Below are 10,724 nucleotides of genomic sequence, written 5' to 3' on the forward strand. Positions count from 1 at the left end.
TGTCAAGAGGGTTGGGCGTGTCTTGAAGAGAACGCTTACGGCCACATCAACCTGAAAGCACCCGATGTCGTCTGTTTTCAGAGGCTAAGCAGCGTCAGGCCTGGTTAGTACCTGGATGGGAGACTCCCTGGGAAGACCAGGTGCCATAGAAGGATCTGGTCTGGTTAGTGACTTTTTTTTTTTTAATTCTTTATTTACGGATTGCAGGTAATACAGAGACAAACTGTAAAAGACATAGATCCCTCAGTTTTCCAGGTTAACAAAAATACATAGTTAATACTTTGTGGGGGACCGGGGGAAACCTAACAACTTATGTCAGCAGCAGCCCCAGCCGTGGCTAGGCCACCACATTATCCCACTCTAATGATCTGGCACCCCAGTGTCTACTTATAAACCAGGGCAGTCCCCGGGGCGATCCCCCTCAAGGCCCAAACTGAGGGGCCTCTAACATCGGTCACCTTCATTCTACTGGTCAAAGAGCTCAGCCGGGACCACCCCGAGGGCCGCCAACCCCTGGCTGGGAAATCGAGGGAACAAAACGAAAAGATCCTTGCAATCACCATGTATTTTAATTATACTTGGGAGTTAGGGGGTAAGGAAAGAGGGGGGAGCAAATGGGCAGGAGAAGGGTATGGGGGTAGAAAGAATGAAAGTTATAGGGGGCTAACAGTGCTACGAGGCAGACGGGGGAGAGAGTGAACCAGGGTGGTATACGAGAAGGGAGAGAAAGAAAGAGGACTCCGATGGGTTCCCACGACCGGACCCTTCCCTCTATACACGTGCCAGAGCCTACAGATAGGATCTGTATGCGTCGGAAAACCTGAACAGGCTCCAAGACAACCAACGAGCAGTGTGCTCTTCCTCCCTGTCGCCTAACGCTGATGTGAGCTGTTCCATACGGTAGATGTCGCAAACTCTTGCAAACCAGTGAGACACCAGTGGAGCGGCCTGCTGTTTCCACATGCTAGGTATACATGCCCTGGCCCCACTCAGAAGATGTTTTAAGAGAGTTTTATGGTACTTCTTGCTCGAGAGTGGGGTCAGATTGAGGAAGATCGCAGCTGCGTTGTTCTGGAGATCAATAGCCGTGAGGTCAAAAATGATATTGAGAACCTGTCTCCAGAAATGGGCCAGTTGAGGGCATTCCCAGAAGATATGTAGTAACGTGCCGGCTTGTTCACCGCATCTCCAGCACAAAGGGCTGTGACCGGGAAACATAGCCGCCAGGACAGTGGGGGTCCTGTACCATCGGGTCAAAATTTTATAAGCTATTTCCTGGTATTTACTACATAGGGATGACTTGTGCGCAAAAAGAAGCACGCGGTTCTTCTGGTCTGGCGAGAGCCGGACATGCAGGTCTCGCTCCCATTTTTCCACGAACACCAGGTTACCCTGGGAGAGTTGGTCCAGTAGGATGCGATATGACAGGGAAAGAGACCCTCGGGTCGGTTCCTCTCCTGAGCATACCTCCTCAAACGATGTTAGGGGTCTGCGGAATTCGCCACTGTTTGGCAAAGATTTCAAGAAGTGGGAGAGTTGGGCAAGCTTCCACTGTCCCAGGGCCGTGGTTGCTAACGCCTCGTACATAGTGGAGACCGCTGTCCATGTCCTAGGGCCAAGAAAAGAAGAGGCCCGCACAAGGTCCCGGTCAGGGTTGAGGCGGAAAGACTTTTCCGTCATGCCGGGTTCAAAGCGTGGGTGTCCAATAATAGGAGTCATGGGCGAAGGGAAACTGGGCACGCCCGTCAGGGTAAAATATCTGTCTAGCTCTTGTAACGTTGGCTCAATGAGTGGGTGTGCCCACGTCGCTCCCGACCAGCCCGGTCCACTCCAGGGCAAACCCTCAAGTGGAAATGGTACGGATTCACGCTCCAGACGAACCCACAGCTTATCCTTCAGGTGTCTGCACCAGTCAACTGCTCTGTTCATGTGCACCGCCGTATATTACCATGCCGGATCTGGGAGGCCAATCCCTCCCTTGTCTTTTGGTCTGAGCAGTAATGTTCGGCTGAGTCTTGGAGGCCTGCCCTGCCATACGTATCGAATAAAGATGGAGCGCATGGCTTTAAAAAATGATTGGGGGATTTTTATCGGTAAGGCTTATAATAGATACAAGAGTCTGGGCATTACATTCATTTTGAGCACATTGCATCTCCCAAACCAAGAGGTCGCCAACTTTGACCACCTCTCTAGATCTACGGCAAATTTTTTTAGAAGCGGCTGGAAATTCAATTGGAAAATCAGATGTGGGTCCGGGGGAACCAGCGACGGGAGGTTTGCCGAAGCTAGGTACTCGTCAATGGCCGCTGTGCCGGCCTGGAGGGTGTCTCCTGAGTCCCGGGGGTGCAAGTTATAAAGGGCTTCATAGAAAGATCGGAAACACTCTGCTATCTCCCGTGAATCATGAAGCTTGGCACCCGAAGGGGAGGTTATGGTTGGAATGAAGGACGCGTTGCGTTGGGCACGCAGGGAGTTCGCTAGGGACCTACTACACTTGACTCCATATTCATAATACGTCCTGCGGACCCACATGAGTCTGGTTCTAGCCTGAAAGAGAGAGAAATCTCTGATTTGTTCTCTAAGATCTCTCACCTCCACCTCCAGCGCAGCAGTCGGCTGGGATTTGTGTCGTTGTTCACACGCATGCAACTTGGCAATAAGTTTGGAGAGAGCCTCAGTTTTGGCCACTTTGAGTCTATGACCATGTTTAATAAGAATGCCCCTAATGTAGCATTAATGAGCCGCCCATAACATGAGGGGGTTGGAAACAGAATCACGGTTATGATCAAAGTAACTTTCTAATTCCCTAAGCAGGTCTGCGTGGGTCTCAGGGTCCTTCAGGAGAGACTCGTTCAGTCTCCACCAGGACTGACCACGCGACTCCTGTTGTAGCTTCAGCATCAAAGAAATCGGGGCATGGTCAGACAGGGCTATGTGGCCTGAGCGTCTGAGCGTCTGTGACCGCCGGGATAGCATTGTGGGCGACTAAAAACATATCTATACGTGAGTAAGAACCACGAGCGGTGGAAAAGAATGTATAGTCCCTATCCTGTGGGTGAAGCGTACGCCACACATCGATCAGTCGGTGGGAGTGTAGCAGGTCTCTTATGTGTGAACGCGTTCTCGCAGAAATCGCAAAGGTGCCCGATGATGAGTCTCTGCGGGGGTCCAAGGTGAGGTTAAAGTCCCCCCCAATGATCAAAGTACCCTCCGAGAATGCAGCCAGGGCATCCAAGGATGCTTCTAAGGCCGGCAGCTGGTCCACATTCGGCATGTATAGGTTGGCAAGAGTAAAAGTTTGCGAGTGGAGAGTTCCCTTAATGAAGAGATATCTCCCTTCACTATCGGCTTGGACAGCTAACAGGCGCCACGGCAAGTTTTTAGCAAGAAGAACACACACTCCTCTCGATTTGGAAGTAGGGGACGTGCTGTGGTGGGCCAGGGGGAAGTGCTTACTATAAAGCCGTGGTATTTGGTCTGTCCTGAAATGGGTCTCCTGGAGGAAAACTATTTGGGGCTTCATCCGCCACAATTCTGTTAGGCAGCTGGACCTTTTTTCAGGTACATTCAGCCCTTTCACATTACAGGAAACCAGCTTCAGGGCCATGACGGCACTGGTACCCGGCCGGCGGTCCCCACCAGAGTCAGTAGTAGATATAGAGTTCAAGCACAGAGGAAGAGGAGGAGAAAAAGGAAAAGCAGTAACGAAGCGGAGAAGGTCCGGAGTTAGTAGGGAGGAGGAGGGTAGGAGGGGTGGGGATAGATCGGGGAATTGCTAAAGCTCCTATCGGAGAGAACCTGCCGGTTAGGGCAGAGGGGCCTAGTGGGGGAAGAGGTAAGGCACTGCAGAGGGAGGAACTCGTCGGTGCAGTACCCCTCCAGCATCCCATGGTCCATGCAGTCGCAATCGGGCGTGCACGGAGCTTCTTTGGCATCTTAACTACGACATCAAACGCATTATAGAACATCACTGCAGCAGGTATCGGGCAGTTAACAACAGTAGAACAGTGCATAATTAGACCAACATATTAAACTTTTCAACACAGAGTATAGATAACTTTATACCACCCAGGCACCCACCCCTCCCCCCCCCCCAGAAAAAAAAAAAAAGGAAAAAAAGGGGGGGGGGGGAGGAGGAGAGGGGGAGGGAGCAGGAACGCCGCCCAGGGGCACCCGGGGGCACCACCAGGCAGTCCAAAAACACAAAGAGCGCCGAGACTAGGGCACCTGTAGATAAACAGTAACGAGAATGGTGAACAGTACCGCCAATAACTCAGGGCTTCGTCCAGGAAGCGCAGTGTCCAACTCTGTTCTTCCAATGTCCTTCCTCTCCCCTAGCTGGGGCGCTGGGAACAATGGCCCGTGGCATGGTAAACAACACAAAGCTGGATACTCCAGCCGTCTATGTTGGTAGAGAAAAAGAAAACAAAAAAAAAAGGGTATAACACAGGAATAACGGAAAATTACTGTACTCTCTCAGGGTTCACGATCTTGAGGGGCCTGCGATCTCTGATGTTGGGATCGACGGTGGCGTCTCACTCTCTGTTGCCTGGTTGAGGGGTTGTTCGTCGGGGCCACTGCTCCCTGGGGGACAACAGGAGCCAACCAGTCGGGGACCTGAACCGAGGGCAGGCCCAAAGCCTCCAGAAAGGACGGGACCTCCGAAGGGTGTCGTAGCGCAAGGGGCCTCCCATTTTTGCGCACTATAAGGTGAAACGGATGGCCCCACTTGTATGGAATCCTCCGTTCAGTTAGGTGTTCCAGAAGGGGTCGCAGACAGCGTCTCATCTGGAGGGTCTTGCGGGATACATCTGGCAGAAGGGTGACTTGGGCCCCGTCAAAATCAATGCTGCCTTTGCCCCACGCCGCTTGCAGGACATCCTCCCTAACTGAGTAATTGTGGAGACAGCATAAAACGTCACGTGGCCGGTTCTCTGTGGGGCTCCTGGGGCCCAGGGTCCTGTGGACTCTATCAATGGCTATTACTGTGTCAGCAGCGCGGTCCAGACAGGCGTTAAATATAGCTGTAACTGTGGCTTTGAGGTCTGCCTGGCCAGCGGCTTCGGGCAAGTCTCTGATCCTGATGTTGCGTCTGCGGTTGCGATTCTCAAGGTCATCCACTAGGAGTTGCAACTGTGTGACTCTTTCAGCAAGGGTATCATGTGCGGCTTGCAGGCCAGAAACATCAGTGGTCAGGGAGGTCACATCCGATGCCAGGGTGGTCACCCGCTCGTTCGTAGCCGACACGTCACGTTTGACCCCTGCGATTTCATGTCGCAAGGTCGTTTCAATCCTGGCTGCCATACAGCTAAAGTCTGCTTTAGTGGGAAGGTTTTGGAGTAAAGTTAGGATGGCCTTGTCCCCCAATAATGCCGGTGCTGGTGGCAGCGGTGGGTCCCCCTGTGTGTCTGAGGTAAGAGCAGCCTGGCCATTCGGTCCTGGGATGAGGCTTCCACTGCGGGAGGGTCTCTGGGACAGTTGGGAGTTGTGAGGGAACCAGGGTGGCAGGCCGCTATGGTCCGGGCTGTCAAGCGAGGCCATGGACAGTGAGCGGGGGAGACACGGGGACAAGTCCCTAGGCGGGGAGAACGGGGGCATGTCGTGTCCCTGCATAGCAGTCTGCTCACCTTCCCTCTGTACCGCGTGTCCTGGAGCGCCGGAGGCCGCGGGCGCCATCTTGGCTGGATCCGGCGTGGAGGCCGGAGGCTGCAGCGGGACCAAGTACCTGTCCATGGCAGCAGCGGCGGACCCCGCTCGGCTGGCTGTGTTCCGCCGAAGCGCGGGGATGTCGGCGATGCCGAAATATGCGACCAGACTGTGGTAAAGGGGTGTGGAGGGGTCACGGACCGGGAGCTCCGGAAAAGAGCGTCCTCACTCCTTCATGCCTAGGTCACGCCCACCCTGGTTAGTGTCTTGATTGGGAGATCGCCTGGGAATACTGGATGCCGTAGGCTTCTTTTTATGTTGTTGGCTTTGACCTGTTTTTTTTAGCTTGATTCCCAAGGTGACCATCTTGGCCTTTGTCAAGAGGCTTCAGAGTGCCCAAAGAGAGTGCCTACGGCCAAATCACCTATATAGTATCTTATATATAATAACTAAAAATATTATTTATTATTATAGATATAGATATATAGTATAGTGATTTGGCCGTAGGCACTCTCTTTGGGCACTCTGAAGCCTCTTGACAAAGGCCAAGATGGGTTGAGAGTGCCTGAAGAGATTGCCCATGGCCACATCACTCTGAAAGCACCCAATCTCGTCTGATCTTGGAGGCTAAGAAGAGTCGGGCCTGGTTAGTACCTGGATGGGAGACCACCTGGGAATACCAGTTATTGTAGGCTTCTTTTTATGTTGTTGGCGTTGATTCGTTTTTTTTTTTTTTGCTTGTTTCCCAAGGTGACCATCTTGGCATTTGACAAGAGGGTTGAGAGTGCCCAAAGAGATCACTTACAGCAGCATCACCCTGAAAGAGCCCTATCTCTTCTCTTCTCTGAGGCTAAGAAGGGTTGGGCCTAGTGGGTACCTGGATGGGAGATGGCGTTGGAATACCAGGTGCCGTATTCTTCTTTTTATGTTGTTGAAATTGACCTGTTTTTTTTCGCTTGTGTCTCAAGGTGACTATCTTGGCATTTGTCAAGAGGGTTGAGAATGCCCAAAGAGATTGCCTATGGGCACATAACCCTGAAAGCACCCGATCTCCTCTGATCTCAGAAGGTAAACAGGGTTGGGCCTTGCTAGTACCTGGATTGGAGACCACCTGGGAATACTAGGTGCTGTAGGCTTCCTTTTATGTTGTTGGCCTTGACCTGTTTTTTTTTCCACTTGTTTCCCAAGGTGACCATCTTGGCTTTTGTCAAGAGGGTTGAAAGTGCCTGAAGAGATTGCCTACGGGCACATCACCCTGAAAGCACCCGATCTCGTTTGATGTTGGAGCCTAAGAAGAGTCGGGCCTTGTTAGTACCTGGATGGGAAACCGCCTGGGAATACCAGGTGTCGTAGACTTCTTTTTATGTTGTTGACGTTGACCTGTTTTTTTTTCGCTTGTTTCCCAAAGTGACCATCTTGGTGTTTGTCAAGAGGGTTGAGAGTGCCTGAAGAGTTTGCCTATGGCCACATCACTCTGAAAGCACCCAATCTCGTCTGATCTTGGAGGCTAAGAAGAGTCGGGCCTGGTTAGTACCTGGATGGGAGATCACCAGGGAATACCAGTTATTGTAGGCTTCTTTTTATGTTGTTTGCGTTGATTCGGTTTTTTTTTTTTGCTTGTTTCCCAAGGTGACCATCTTGGCATTTGTCAAGAGGGTTGAGAGTGCCCAAAGAGATCGCTTACAGCAGCATCACCCTGAAAGAGCCCTATCTCTTCTCTTCTCTGAGGCTAAGAAGGGTTGGGCCTAGTTAGTACCTGGATGGGAGATGGCGTTGGAATACCAGGTGCCGTATTCTTCTTTTTATGTTGTTGACATTGACCTGTTTTTTATCGCTTGTATCTCAAGGTGACTATCTTGGCATTTGTCAAGAGGGTTGAGAATGCCCAAAGAGATTGCCTATGGGCACATAACCCTGAAAGCACCCGATCTCCTCTGATCTCAGAAGCTAAACAGGATTGGGCCTTGCTAGTACCTGGATTGGAGACCACCTGGGAATACTAGGTGCTGTAGGCTTCTTTTTATGTTGTTGGCCTTGACCTGTTTTTTTTTTCACTTGTTTCCCAAGGTGACCATCTTGGCGTATGTCAAGAGGGTTGAGAGTGCCCGAAGAGATTACCTATGGCCCCATCACCCTGAAAGCACCCAATCTCGTCTGATCTCGGATGCTAAACAGTACGCTAAACAGTACCTGGATGGGAGACTGCCTGGGAATACCAGGTGCCATAGGCTTCTTTTTTTTTTTTTTTTTTATTTAGTAGTATGCAACATACAATGCAAAGGCAACTTCACAGAATGTGTGATACAAATAGTTACAAACAAACGATCATATTGCATGGATATCAGAGCCAATGGTAAGAAGTCAGAGGAGAATAGCATGTGTACAGCTTTGCGGTCATATCAAGATGAGATTAAAGCTCCATCTCGTTGGGATCCTCTACCACTTAAAATATTATTGATACTAGCCCTGCTATCCTCGAAGAGTTTAGATATCCATAGATAGGGGAAGAGTATTGTGTAGTAGTCAAATGGGGTCGGAACATACCATTTTCTTTTCCCTTTTTTGAGTTAAGAAGGGAAATAGTAGAACTGAAAGGAGGGAGAAGGGGAAAGAGAAGATTGGGGAAGGAAATGGCAGAAAAGGAAAAGAAGGGGTAAGGGGGTGTCGTGGGTAGAGTGGATAGGATGGGGTCCCCTCCCAGGGAGCAAGAGACACCCTCGGCTCACCAGCTCATCAGCTGTCCAACGTTTGGAACAGCGATCTCCAACGATCACCATGAGCTTACTATGTCTCGCGGAGGTATTCTTCCGAAAAGCGAAAACTGGGTCCAGTAGAACCATCTGTTCCCATGCTCCTCCGTTTTATCCCTCATTGTGGCAGTCAGGTCTTCCATTCGTTCAATATCATTTACCCTTGCGAACCACTGGGTCACCATTGGAGCAGATTGCTCTTTCCACTGACTTGGGATACAGGCCCTAGCTGCATTGAGGAGATGTTTAAGTAAGGACTTATGATAACGCTTTCTCGACATAGGAGTTAGATTGAGAAGAACTGCTGTGGGATCATTGGCTAAGGAAATGTCTGTGAACTTGTGGATGAGTCTCAGGACAGGCTGCCAGAATGTTTGTAATTTAGGGCATTCCCAGAAAATGTGGAGAATGGTGCCAGCCTGTTGCCCACAGCGACAGCAGCGGTCAGATTGACCGGGGAATATTTTGGCCAACACCACCGGTGTACGATACCAGCGTGTGATCAGCTTATATGAGATCTCCTGATATTTACTGCAGAGTGACGACTTATGGGCGAAAAAGAGTATTCTGTCCTTCTGTGGTTTGGAGAATGTAGTTTGTAAGTCCCTTTTCCATTTAGCTAGGAAGGGTGGATCCGTGGAGGATTGTGCGTCTGTCAGGATTTGGTAGGACCTAGAGAGGGAACCACGAACTGGGCCATCATCCAGGCAAAGTTCCTCGAAGGGGTGGAATTGTCTAGAGAAGAACGAATGGTTAGGTAGTGATCCGAGGAAATGGATTAGCTGTCTAGCTCTCCAGCTATCCAATGCAACAGGTACTTGCTCTAGCAGTATGGTCCCCATGGGAATCAAGCCCGTGGGTCCAAGAAATAGGGCTGCTCTCAGAAGCCCTTTCGGGGGGCTTGCCTGGTAAAGGCCTGGTCAGACAGGCCCGGAGGGAATCTAGGATGTCCAATAATTGGGGTCATAGGAGAAGGAAAGTTAGTCAGGTGGGAAAGGTGAAAAAAACTATCCATCTCGGCGAGCGAGGGGCCAATTAACGGGTGAGTAGTCACACAGGGCTCCAATGGCCTCCCCGCCCAAGGCAGACCAGTCAGTGGAACCCGCACCATCTCCTGCTCTAGCTTGACCCTTAGCTTCAGTTCCCCATGCCGGTGTCTTATCACATATGGTCCCCCATCGGATAGTGTCCGCTGTGTGCTGCGCATGCGCAGTACACAGCAACACAGATTCCGAAAATTGCCGAGCATGAACGGCGCCTGCGCACTGAGTCCAGGTTCTATCCCCACTATCCAAGTGGACATAGAGTAAGAATATAAAAGAGCCGAGCGCAGTGAGGCCGAGCCCGAAGCGTGGCGAGCCAAGCTCGCCTGCGAGGGGCCCTCTAATATTCACAACCCTATGTCCGCTTGGATGGTGGGGCTACCGTTCGGCTTCGGAGATTTTCCGAAGCTTCGTCTGCTCCGTACTGGGCATGCGCAGTACGGCGCAGACACTATATCATGGCCGGACAGTATATGGCAGAACACCAGCACCAGTCAACCACCGGTGTCATGTGCGTCGCTGTGTAATATAGAGCAGGGTCCGGGAAGCCAATACCTCCCCGCAATTTCGGTCGCAACAGCATTGCCCTACCAATACGCATATGTTTTCCGCGCCAGAGGAACTTGATAAAGATTGAGCGAACCGCATGAAAGAAAGTCTGGGGTATTTTGATAGGTAAGGCTTGTAGTAGATACAGATGTCGTGGCATTGCGTTCATATTACAGCGTCCGAACCATGACAGAGCTAGTGGGTCCCATCTCTTAGGGTCCGCTGTAAGCCCATAGGCTTCTTTTTATGTTGTTGGCTTTGACCTGTTTTTTTTGCTTGTTTCTCAAGGCGACCATCTTGGCGTTTGTCAAGAGGGTTGGGCGTGTCTTGAAGAGAATGCTTACGGCCACATCAACCTGAAAGCACCCGATCTTGTCTGATTTCAGAGGCTAAGCAGCGTCAGGCCTGGTTTGTACCTGGATGGGAGACTGCCTGGGAAGACCAGGTGCCATAGAAGGATCTGGTCTGGTTAGTGTCTTGATTGGGAGATCGCCTGGGAATACTGGATGCCGTAGGCTTCTTTTTATGTTGTTGGCTTTGACCTGTTTTTTTTAACTTGTTTTCCAAGGTGACCATCTTGGCCTTTGTCAAGAGGCTTCAGAGTGCCCAAAGAGAGTGCCTACGGCCAAATCACCCTGAAAGAGTCCAATCTCATCTGATCTCTGAGGCTAAGCAGCAATGGGCCTGGTTAGTACCTGGATGGGAGACAGCTTGGGAATACCAGGTGCCGTAGGCT

General features: G+C 51.0%; 5 pseudogenes; all 5 read left to right on the forward strand.

Annotated features, from left to right (window-relative positions):
- The first annotated feature begins 6,222 nt into the window (after positions 1–6,222).
- On the forward strand, positions 6,223–6,341 carry LOC143937353 (5S ribosomal RNA; annotated as a pseudogene).
- Positions 6,342–6,663: 322 nt separating this feature from the next.
- On the forward strand, positions 6,664–6,782 carry LOC143936410 (5S ribosomal RNA; annotated as a pseudogene).
- A 320-nt stretch (positions 6,783–7,102) lies between these two features.
- On the forward strand, positions 7,103–7,221 carry LOC143937445 (5S ribosomal RNA; annotated as a pseudogene).
- A 321-nt stretch (positions 7,222–7,542) lies between these two features.
- LOC143936638 (5S ribosomal RNA) lies at positions 7,543–7,661 on the forward strand (annotated as a pseudogene).
- Positions 7,662–10,605: 2,944 nt separating this feature from the next.
- On the forward strand, positions 10,606–10,724 carry LOC143937030 (5S ribosomal RNA; annotated as a pseudogene).

This window comes from Lithobates pipiens, unplaced genomic scaffold, assembly GCF_037356315.1.
Source record: "Lithobates pipiens isolate NorthernLeopardFrog02 unplaced genomic scaffold, aLitPip1_a1.2 Scaffold_28, whole genome shotgun sequence".
NCBI classification, from domain to species: domain Eukaryota; kingdom Metazoa; phylum Chordata; class Amphibia; order Anura; family Ranidae; genus Lithobates; species Lithobates pipiens.